The sequence below is a fragment of the Podarcis erhardii genome, assembly GCF_964252035.2.
Source record: "Podarcis erhardii genome assembly, chromosome: 2".
Taxonomy (NCBI): Eukaryota; Metazoa; Chordata; class Lepidosauria; order Squamata; family Lacertidae; genus Podarcis; species Podarcis erhardii.
In genome coordinates, this window is record NC_138498.1 from 26,982,566 (window position 1) to 26,992,078 (window position 9,513).

The window sequence follows — 9,513 nt, forward strand, 5'->3', positions numbered from 1 at the left end:
CAAAAAACAGCAGCAATGTGTTGTTGACAAACGACAGCTGGACATTTAAAGGGCCCCATTACCTTCCGTAGCTTAGGGCCTCATCAAACCTAAATCCGGCCCTGCACGCAGTGGGGGGGGGGGGTGACAAAATGCTGGGTGGCACTCACCACAGGGCCTGCAGTGCACCTCAACCATGCATCTCTCCTGGGAGTGACATGGTGGCTTGGATGCCTGCAGGCTCCACGCTCCCTGAAACGGCAGTGTGGGGCTTGCATCTGCCCACCGCCTCTCCCTGAGCTGCCCTACAGCTGAGGGGGAGGCAACAGAGAGGCTCCACGCAGCACGCCCCGCCCCCGGCTGCAGGACGCACATGGCACACCGGGCACCCGAGCATCTAGCTACGCCGCTGGTCATATGCTTTCTCAGCTTAACAACAGCTTTGTTATGAGGATTACATAGCACAAGAGAGAACCATGCATAACAGGACAGAATATAGATATACAGTGGTACCTCGGGTTAAGAACTTAATTCGTTCTGGAGGTCCGTTCTTAACCTGAAACTGTTCTTAACCTGAGGTACAACTTTAGCTAATGGGGCCTCCCGCTGCCGCCACGCCGCCACCACGCGATTTCTGTTCTCATCCTGAAGCAAAGTTCTTAACCTGGGGTACTATTTCTGGGTTAGCGGAGTCTGTAACCTGAAGCATCTGTAACACGAGGTACCATTGTAATAAATTAAAAATTTATTAACTGAACTATTTTATTCCATGCCCTTCAGATGCAACCCAACACTCTGGGTGCCTTCAGCCAGTGAAGATTACAAAACAGTAGTGCAATGACAATACAATAAAAACAGAGGCAACATTAATAGACAACACAGCTTAAAAGATTTTTGTACTGCCTTTTGACAATAATCTTACAATATGAAAAACAATTTTAAAAAAGACAAGAAAACATTTTTTTTAAAAAAACATGAGTTCAAACAATTGAAGTTGAGATATAAGAAATAAAAGAAAAAGTTGAGATATAAGAAATACTGCCATGTTTATTTTAAAATGAGGAGGAAAAGAAATAGCACCACGGAAAATAGCATCTAAAGCAAGAGTAATGAAAAGAAGGAGGAGGAAAGGAAACAAAAAGCAAGAGAACAGCCGCTCAGCCATGGATGCTGAAACCACAAACACACGAATGCAGAGGTGGGAGACATTTTTCATCCCAAAGGCTGCATTCCCTGCTGAACAACCTTCCAGGGCTACACAGATGCTCATTTTACCTTTGTTCAGTCCATTTGTCTCTACGCAATCTCATGCATCCTCTATCATCCATCCAGATAAGCAAAAAACATGATCAGAATTCAAGGACACATTCCAGCCAAGCAAAAGCACTTGAGCAGAGTGCATCTAAAAAAAAGGGGGGGGAGCACTATTTCTACTGATCCATAATTGTGAACTGTTTCTTGTTACTAAAGTATGGTAAATCCTACTGTCCAATTGCCACAACGTAGGACTTACTTCTGATTGCACTGATTGCATAGGATTGCACTGTTAAAAGCAAAAGCCGCTTGAGAAGAAGTCTCAACAAGCCAAGATTCTCCTTGAACTACCTAACATTTCTCCTCCGGTTTGATATAATAACGAAGGGCATGGAGAATTGGTACAGCATGATAGCCGAGACTGGATTTGGAGTGGCCAGTCCCTTTTCCTAATGAGCCTATAAAGCACAGTGTTTTTAGTTCTACAACAAGTTGAGATTTTAATGGCTTTCAACCCAGCTGTTGGCTCTTGGTCACACTTAAGCGTCTCTAGCCATATTTTAATTGAGTTCTCATGCACCCACACAAAACTTGTTATAAGTTGGCTTCTTTTGCATCATCGCATCATTGTGTGTTGTAGATATGTGTCGTGCTCCCTTGTGCGAATTTCCTTTTCCCCCACCATTAGAGAAGAGCATCAGGTTCTCCCAGAGGTGCCAACTTGAATAAAATGGGGGGTGGGGAAGTAAGCTCCACCCTGCATAATCAATCACATGATGTGGTGCACACAACTATTTGAATGGCAATGCAAATCAACTTGGGGGAGGGCTTAAATAATAATAATAATTTAATATTTATACCCCCACCCATCTGGCTGGGTTTCCGTAGTCACTCTGGGTGACTCCCGATATAATATTAAAAACACGATAAAACATCAAACATTAAAAACTTCCCTAAACAGGACTGCTTTCAAACGCCTTCTAAAAGTAAGAGAGTTGCTTATTGCCTTGCCATCTGATGGGAGGGCGTTCCACAGGGTGGGCGCCACCACTGAGAAGGCCCTCTGCCTGGTTCCCTGTAACTTCACTTCTCGCAGTGAGGGAACCACCAGAAGGCCCTCGGAACTGGACCTCAGCATCCGGGCTGAACGATGGGATGGAGACACTCCTTCAGGTATATAGGGCCGAGTCTGTTTAGGGCTTTAAAGGTCAGCACCAACACTTTGAATTGTGCTCAGAAATGTACTAGGGTGGCTGAAGGGACCATTGCCTTTAGGAGTAGGCTCCTATAGGTTTTCCAATAGTGCAAAATGGTGCTGACTTTAGCTGGACTTGGTCTGTCTAAGGAGGATGTGTCCAGAAACATTTACAAAGTCTACTATGCAATAGCTCCTGCTGTGTTTCATATACAAAGTGGTGTTAGTGAATTGGGTTACCCACCACAGGCTATATATGTACATACTGGAGATTCTGATTGGATTCTCCAATCACATTTGCAAATGAGCTCTCATTTCCTGCTTGCCAGGTTATTTTGTCTCTTTAAATCATTGTCTTAGACTGATGATGCAAAACACTGAGTGGTCCTTGCCGCCAATGTTCAATGTCATCAGACTCAAGGAATGGATAATTAATATTGAAAGGTGTGATTGCAGCCAAGTGGGATGGCTAATCAGCTACTGATTTCTCTCTAATGTCCTAGATTATTTAGAAATCTAATCTCTGTGGGGAGGTAGAGAAAGGGTCTGGGATGGTGGGATCGTAGTAGAAGCATGCTATCCCATTTCAAATATAAACATGGAGCAATTATGCCAGCAAGCTGGTCTCCTCATTATTCATTAGACCACGTTCTCAAGCTATGACAAGCTTTTCCTTGAGAGCTGGCTTGACACTGCCAAAAACAGAGGCAAACAAAATGGCATTTCAGAAAGCCAACGAGAGTCTGAGACTAACACCATGTCACGAACTATGAAGCTGTTCTAGCCATTGGAACCACATTACTCTGGCAATGAAGGCAAATCGAACAACACAAATGCCTCAAGAAGGGAAAGAAACATCCAGCTCAGACCCTCCAAGTGTCCCTATTTTCCAGGGGCAGTCCTGGATTTACAAAAGCTGTCCTGGTTTCTGATTTGATCCCAGAATGTCCTGTTTTTCCTTAGCTTAGGACAGCCCTATTTTCATTGGAGAAGTGTTGGAGGGTATGGAGTTATGCGACCGCCAAGCCAAGGAGATAAGTAACTATACAACCTTTAGAAGACATCTGTACAGGGAAGGTTTGTTTTAATGTTTAATGTTTTATTATGTTTTTGTATATGTTGGATGCCACCCAGAGCGACTGGGGCAACCCAGTCAGATGGGTGGGATATAAATAATAAAATTATTAATATTATTATTATGGAATAGGGCATCCCTATTTTCATTGGAGAAATGCTGGAGGGTATGTCATAGTGTGTAGGCTGCCAGCTTCAGAAGGTCCTCCAGGAATGGAACGGCCATAGCTCAGTGGTATAGCATTTGCACAAGGTTCAATCCCTGGGATCTCCATGTAGGAATGAGAATGTGCTACGTCTAAAACCCTAGAAAGCCCATGCCAATCATTGCGGACCATTCTGTGCTGGATGGACCAAGGACTCAATATAAGACATTTTCCCGTCTTTCTGTGTCCTGTATCCATCCTTTAGGTTCTGGGGTGTTGCAAGATTTCCCACATTAAAAGATTATTCATTTCACTATCAATGTAGGTCTATCATCAGAAGGTCCCATTGCACATATAGAAGTGGGGGAATCAGAAGATTATGGGTAGTTTTCTGGAGCTGTTTGCAAAACAATCCACAAGGCTCAGAAGAATGGGGGACACATCACATAGAAGCATCTTTAGGTAAAGGACCCCTGGATGGTTAAGTCCAGTTGAAGGTGACTATGGGGTGTGGCGCTCATCTCGTTTTTCAGGGTGAGGGAGCTGGCATTTGTCCACAGACAGATTTCCAGGTTATGTGGCCAGCATGACTAAACCACTTCTGGTGCAACAGACAGGACACTGTGACAGAAGCCAGAGAACATGGAAACACTGTTTACGGAGGCTGCCAGTTTTTACTGGGACCATAGCTTGCAGAGAGGGCATGTATAACTCTCCCTACCAGAGCTGCAATCCCCACAAAAATTGTCCACGTTTGGCTATACACACACACACACACACACACACACACACACACACACACACACATATATATATAGTGGGGAGGGGCTCCCATTAACACCAATGGGAGTTTCCCTCCCCAAGCATGCTAGCCATGTGGAGGAGCAATTTCCATTGGGATCCTGGCTTACACTCTGCAAACTGTGGCCCAGGTAGAAATCAGAGTGCCCTGCACTTGCAGCAGAATAATGAAAAGCCACCGACATAGCTGGTTGCTATGTTATGAAAGTAACATCTAGTTTAGTCCTTGAAAGAGGCAGGTCACCTTTGTCTCACCAGCATAAGGAAATACCACTTCTATGTTGGTGACACACGTGTGTATCATCTAGAAACAAGGTATGTGTAGATTTTGTTTCCCCTTCAGAAGTAATTTATTGATCAATTGGTTAATGGGCTAAAATTAATAATTATGGGGAGAATTCAATGTCACACTAAGACAAACATTTTCTCTGTGCAAGCATATCAGCTTTCCAGACAGAATGATTTCCTCCCCAGCCTTGTGCTGTTCTGGGGGTTCTCTCAACACCCCCCCCCCTTGTGTCAATTCCAGAGGGGGAGGGAAACCCTGTTGTGCAGAGCTTCCACTGGCTAAGTTTGTTAGGTGAATCCTGCCCATGAATTGTAATATTTTAATTATTTAAGTTATGATCTAATTAAATGATTTTAAAATTATAATTAATTGATGGGAAGGTTGCTTTAATCTGGTGACAATCATAATAAAAAAAAATGCGTTCGCCATGGGTGCATTCAAAAAGGGGCTGCCTAGGTTGTAGAGTGAGCAATTTTGTGATTGGGGGAAAAGAGGTCAATACAGTGGTACCTTGGGATGTGAACAGGATCCGTTCTGGAGCCCTGTTTGCATCCTGAATGGAACACAAGATATGACGGTGCCTCTGCGCATGCACGGCTCGCGTTTCGCCACTTCCGCGCATGCGCGTGACGTCATTTTGAGCATCTGCGCACGCACGAGCGGCGAAACCCGGAAGTAATGCGCTCCGTTATTTTCGGGTTGCCGCGGAGCGCAACTCGAACGCACTCAACCCGAAGCGCATTCAACTCAAGGTATGACTGTACATATGTCAAACCCAATCTTCAAGGGAGTTACATTGTTGAAACTGCTTCTTCTTACACTGCTGGCAACAGAATCTGCAGTAAACAGTTGCGCGGGGCTATGCAACTTCCCAGCCACTGAGAAGCACTGATGACTCAAAGTGAAATAGCCACATCATCTGCCTGACCCACACGGCTGCTCCTTATGACTGTTGCCAGAGCAACATGGGAAGCAGCCACAGTTGCAGCAGTTCCCACAGGTAATGTCGGAATCGCCTCACAGCTATGAATGCCTAGAGACATCCAGGTTGCTAATGATGGTTAATCAAGAACCCAGGCTGTTCATTAGTTATCTTGTAGCCCGCTCACACCCACCCTGTGCTCATGATCAAAGAATGATACAACGCCATAGATTTTCTTCTGAAGCCCATTTGTGTGGGAAAGCAATTCCAATCTGCCACAGGAGAGTTGAAGATGAGTAATGATTTCGGATAAATTAATTTGTCGGATGGAGCCTGAGCATAGCTCTCTGGTAGCGAGACCTTTGGCCAATCCTTGCTGTGAAAGGAAATAAATGCTTAAGTCAAATCAACTGCTGAGCTATGGCTGCATGCTAAGAGGGGGCAGAGCATCAAACTACTGCTCCAAGGACCTTACTGTGGCCAGTGGCATAGCAAGGTCACACACACACCCCATATACACATTGAAATCTAGTTGGACTCCCAAGAGACTGTGATCTACTCACAGTATAAAAAGACTGGCTGTGATCTACCCATTGTCATTGCCAGGAATGGTTGAGGGAAGGATTTAGGGAAGGATTGACCAAAGCTGTTGCAGGGTTAGGGTCCTGAGTTGAGAAAGCTTCTGCTTCTCTCCTTCCCTCCACCCTCCACTTGTTTGTTTGATTGCCTGCCTCCTTCCAGAGCGGTAGATTCCTAATCTGGTGAACCGGGTTCACTTCCCCGCTCCTCCACATGCAGCTGCTGGGTAACCTTGGGCCAGTCACACTTCTCTGAAGTCTCTCAGCCCCACTCACCTCACAGAGTGTTTGTTGTGGGGGAGGAAGGGAAAGGAGAATGTTAGCCACTTTGAGACTCCTTCGGGTAGCCATAAAGCGGGATATCAAATCCAAACTACTCTTCTTCCTCTTCTTCTGCTTCTTTTCCTTCTCCTTCTCCTTCTCCTTCTTCCCGTCCTCTCCCTGCCTACATGCCTCCTCCACCAGCCCGTGAGCGCAGGGCTGTCAAAACAAAGCAGCGAAAAGCAGTCAACTGCTCCCCTTCCCCCGACAGCTCGGGGTAGGCAGGAGTCGCGGGCAGGGAGTGCACCGAATGTCACCCCCCTCGGTGATTACACCCGGGGGAGTCCACCCCCACCACCCCACCTTGCTCCTCCCCTGACTGTGGCTCTTGCATTGCTATTTCTGATACTTCGGGTGATGACTGCACTCGGATGGCCATAGCCTTGTGTTCCTTTCAAAGCCTTAGAAATGTTCCCGATGCAGCACATGCATCATGTCACAAGGCACAACAGGGCCCCATGGGGCCTGGCACACCTTCTGAAGGGTGCAATGAGCCCCGTCGGACCCTTCTGCAGCTTCGACAAGCCTTGTTGAACCTCAGTGCATCATTCAATGTCACACATGTGACACATTGCATCTCCCAGCCAGGCAACCCCAGTGAAAATATTCTGGGTGCCTTGGCATCCAGGAGCCCCAAGAGATGGTGCCAATGTGACATAGTAAGGAACAAAAACAAAACCACCCCCTTCTCAATTTAAAAGGCCACAGATCATTCAATTAGTCAATTAAATTAGACCTAGGGGGAAAGGAAGGGGCATGGGTGGCGCTGTGGGTTAAACCACAGAGCCTAGGACTTGCAGATCAGAAGGTCGGCGGTTCGAATCCCCACGACAGGGTGAGCTCCCATTGCTCGGTCCCTGCTCCTGCCAACCTAGCAGTTCGAAAGCACATCAAAGTGCAAGTAGATAAATAGATACCACTCCAGCAGGAAGGTATATGGCATTTCCATGTGTTGCTCTGGTTCGCCAGAAGCGGCTTAGTCATGCTCGCCACATGACCCGGAAACTGTACGCCGGCTCCCTCGGCCAATAAACCCCAGAGTTGGCCACGACTGGACCTAATGGTGAGGGGTCCCTTTACCTTTAGGGGAAAAGGAATGTTTTTGCTTGGCGCCTAAAGATATGTAATTAAGTCGTCAGGCAAGCATCCCTGAGGGAGAGCATTTCATAAGTGGGGAACCAACAGCAGAAAAGGGCTGCTCTCACATTGCTGTCCTCTGGACCTCTCACAAAGGAGGCACACAAAGAAGGGCCTCCGATGATGATTGCAGGGTCTGAATCTGTTCATATGGGGAGAGGCGGACCCACAAAATAGCCCAGGTGCTTTCAGAAAGATTAAGGGTGGGTTCTGTGAAACTGAAGCCAGGGTTGCCGTTCTAACTCTTCAAGTTGCCTGGGGCAAGCCGTGATTATTCCACCTCTCTGCTCCATCTCTAAAAAAATACTTCACTGAAGAGATATGTTGACAAACGAGATCAGGGTTGTAAAATACTCAACAAGTGTGTTACAATTGTGCATCTGAAAATGATGATCCACATTGTTTTGCCCGAGATGATGACCAGATTCTACCGGGACTCCAGCACCTCTTTTCTCTCTACCAGGCAGCTAATGACTCAGAAGCAGCATTTCCACTTAGGAAAACACCTGCATTCCCTTTTGTCTGCACAAACAGAACATGATAGTCATGCTCTAAAAGCCCTGGGAATTGTTCCTCTCTGCAGATCTGTCTGGGGTGCCTCCCACCTGCTCTGCTGGGATGGCCAACATTCCTTCAGAAGCACAGGAGGAGGAGGAGGGTGTTGGCCCAGGTTGCTCAATGAGGATTAAAAGCCAACGTCTTTTGCCCCAAACAAAGATGCTTTATTTGTCTTGGATCTCTTAAGGATTACTGTGTGTTTTTCTCTTAATTAACAAAAGCAATCCCTGTGCCATATCCTCTTAATTTTCTGTTCAGCCCTGTCTTCTTCCAGCTCCCAATTTGATCCACCCAGCTACCACCACCATCTGTTTCCCAGAGAAGTCACTCAAAATGGATAACTTCATTTTTCCTTCATGATGGCAGGAACGTGCTTGACAAATCACATCATATCCTATTGCTTGTCTGCTCTCTCTCTCTCTCTCTCTCTCTCTCTCTCTCTCTCTCTCTCTCTCTCTCCCTCTCTCCCTCCGAATCTTCCTCTTTCTCTCTTGCGACATAAGAATCATATTCCGGGAGGCTGCATCCTCTGCAACGTCTGTTTATTTTGGCTGTGAGGTCTAATGCCTCTGGGCTGGATGTTAGTCAACCTGACCTTTCCTGTTTTCTGAGTCAATGATCTTAGATCACTAAGTCAGGCACAAGATGCCTGAAATTAACCAGCATCTGGGGAATGACAGTGAAGAATCTGGTTGGGCACTAGATAAGGCCAGCTCCTCTTCATTGAAACAGGACTTGGTGCTTTTGTACCCTCTTGGGCTCCTCTTCTTGAAATGCAGACCCTCCAAGTGTCCCTATTTTTCAGGGACGGCCCTGGATTTACAGAAGCCATCCCGGTTTCTGATTTGATCCTGGAATGTCCTGCTTTTCCTAAGGACATTCCTATTTTCATCAGAGAAATGTTAGACGGTATGGAGTTATGAGACCCCTGAGCCAGTCAACTTACTGCCAGGCCTCCTTAGCACCCTCAATATGTGGGGGCTGAGCCCCACCCCAGCAGACATTGGGGGACTGTCGAGGTATCAACTCCATGGAATTGGCACCCTTGCAAGAGGTGGAGACATGAGCAAGCACATGTGCACTTGAACCCCTTCCCTTCCCACACATACACACACAGTCAAACACATGGCATATTTGTGTAACTACTTCTGATGAAGCATATGCATATCTTGGATCCTGAACGCCTTCCGAGTCAAATGTTTTGGCTCCCAAACGCTGCAACCCCAGAAGTGAGTGTTCCGGTTTGCGAACGTTCTTTG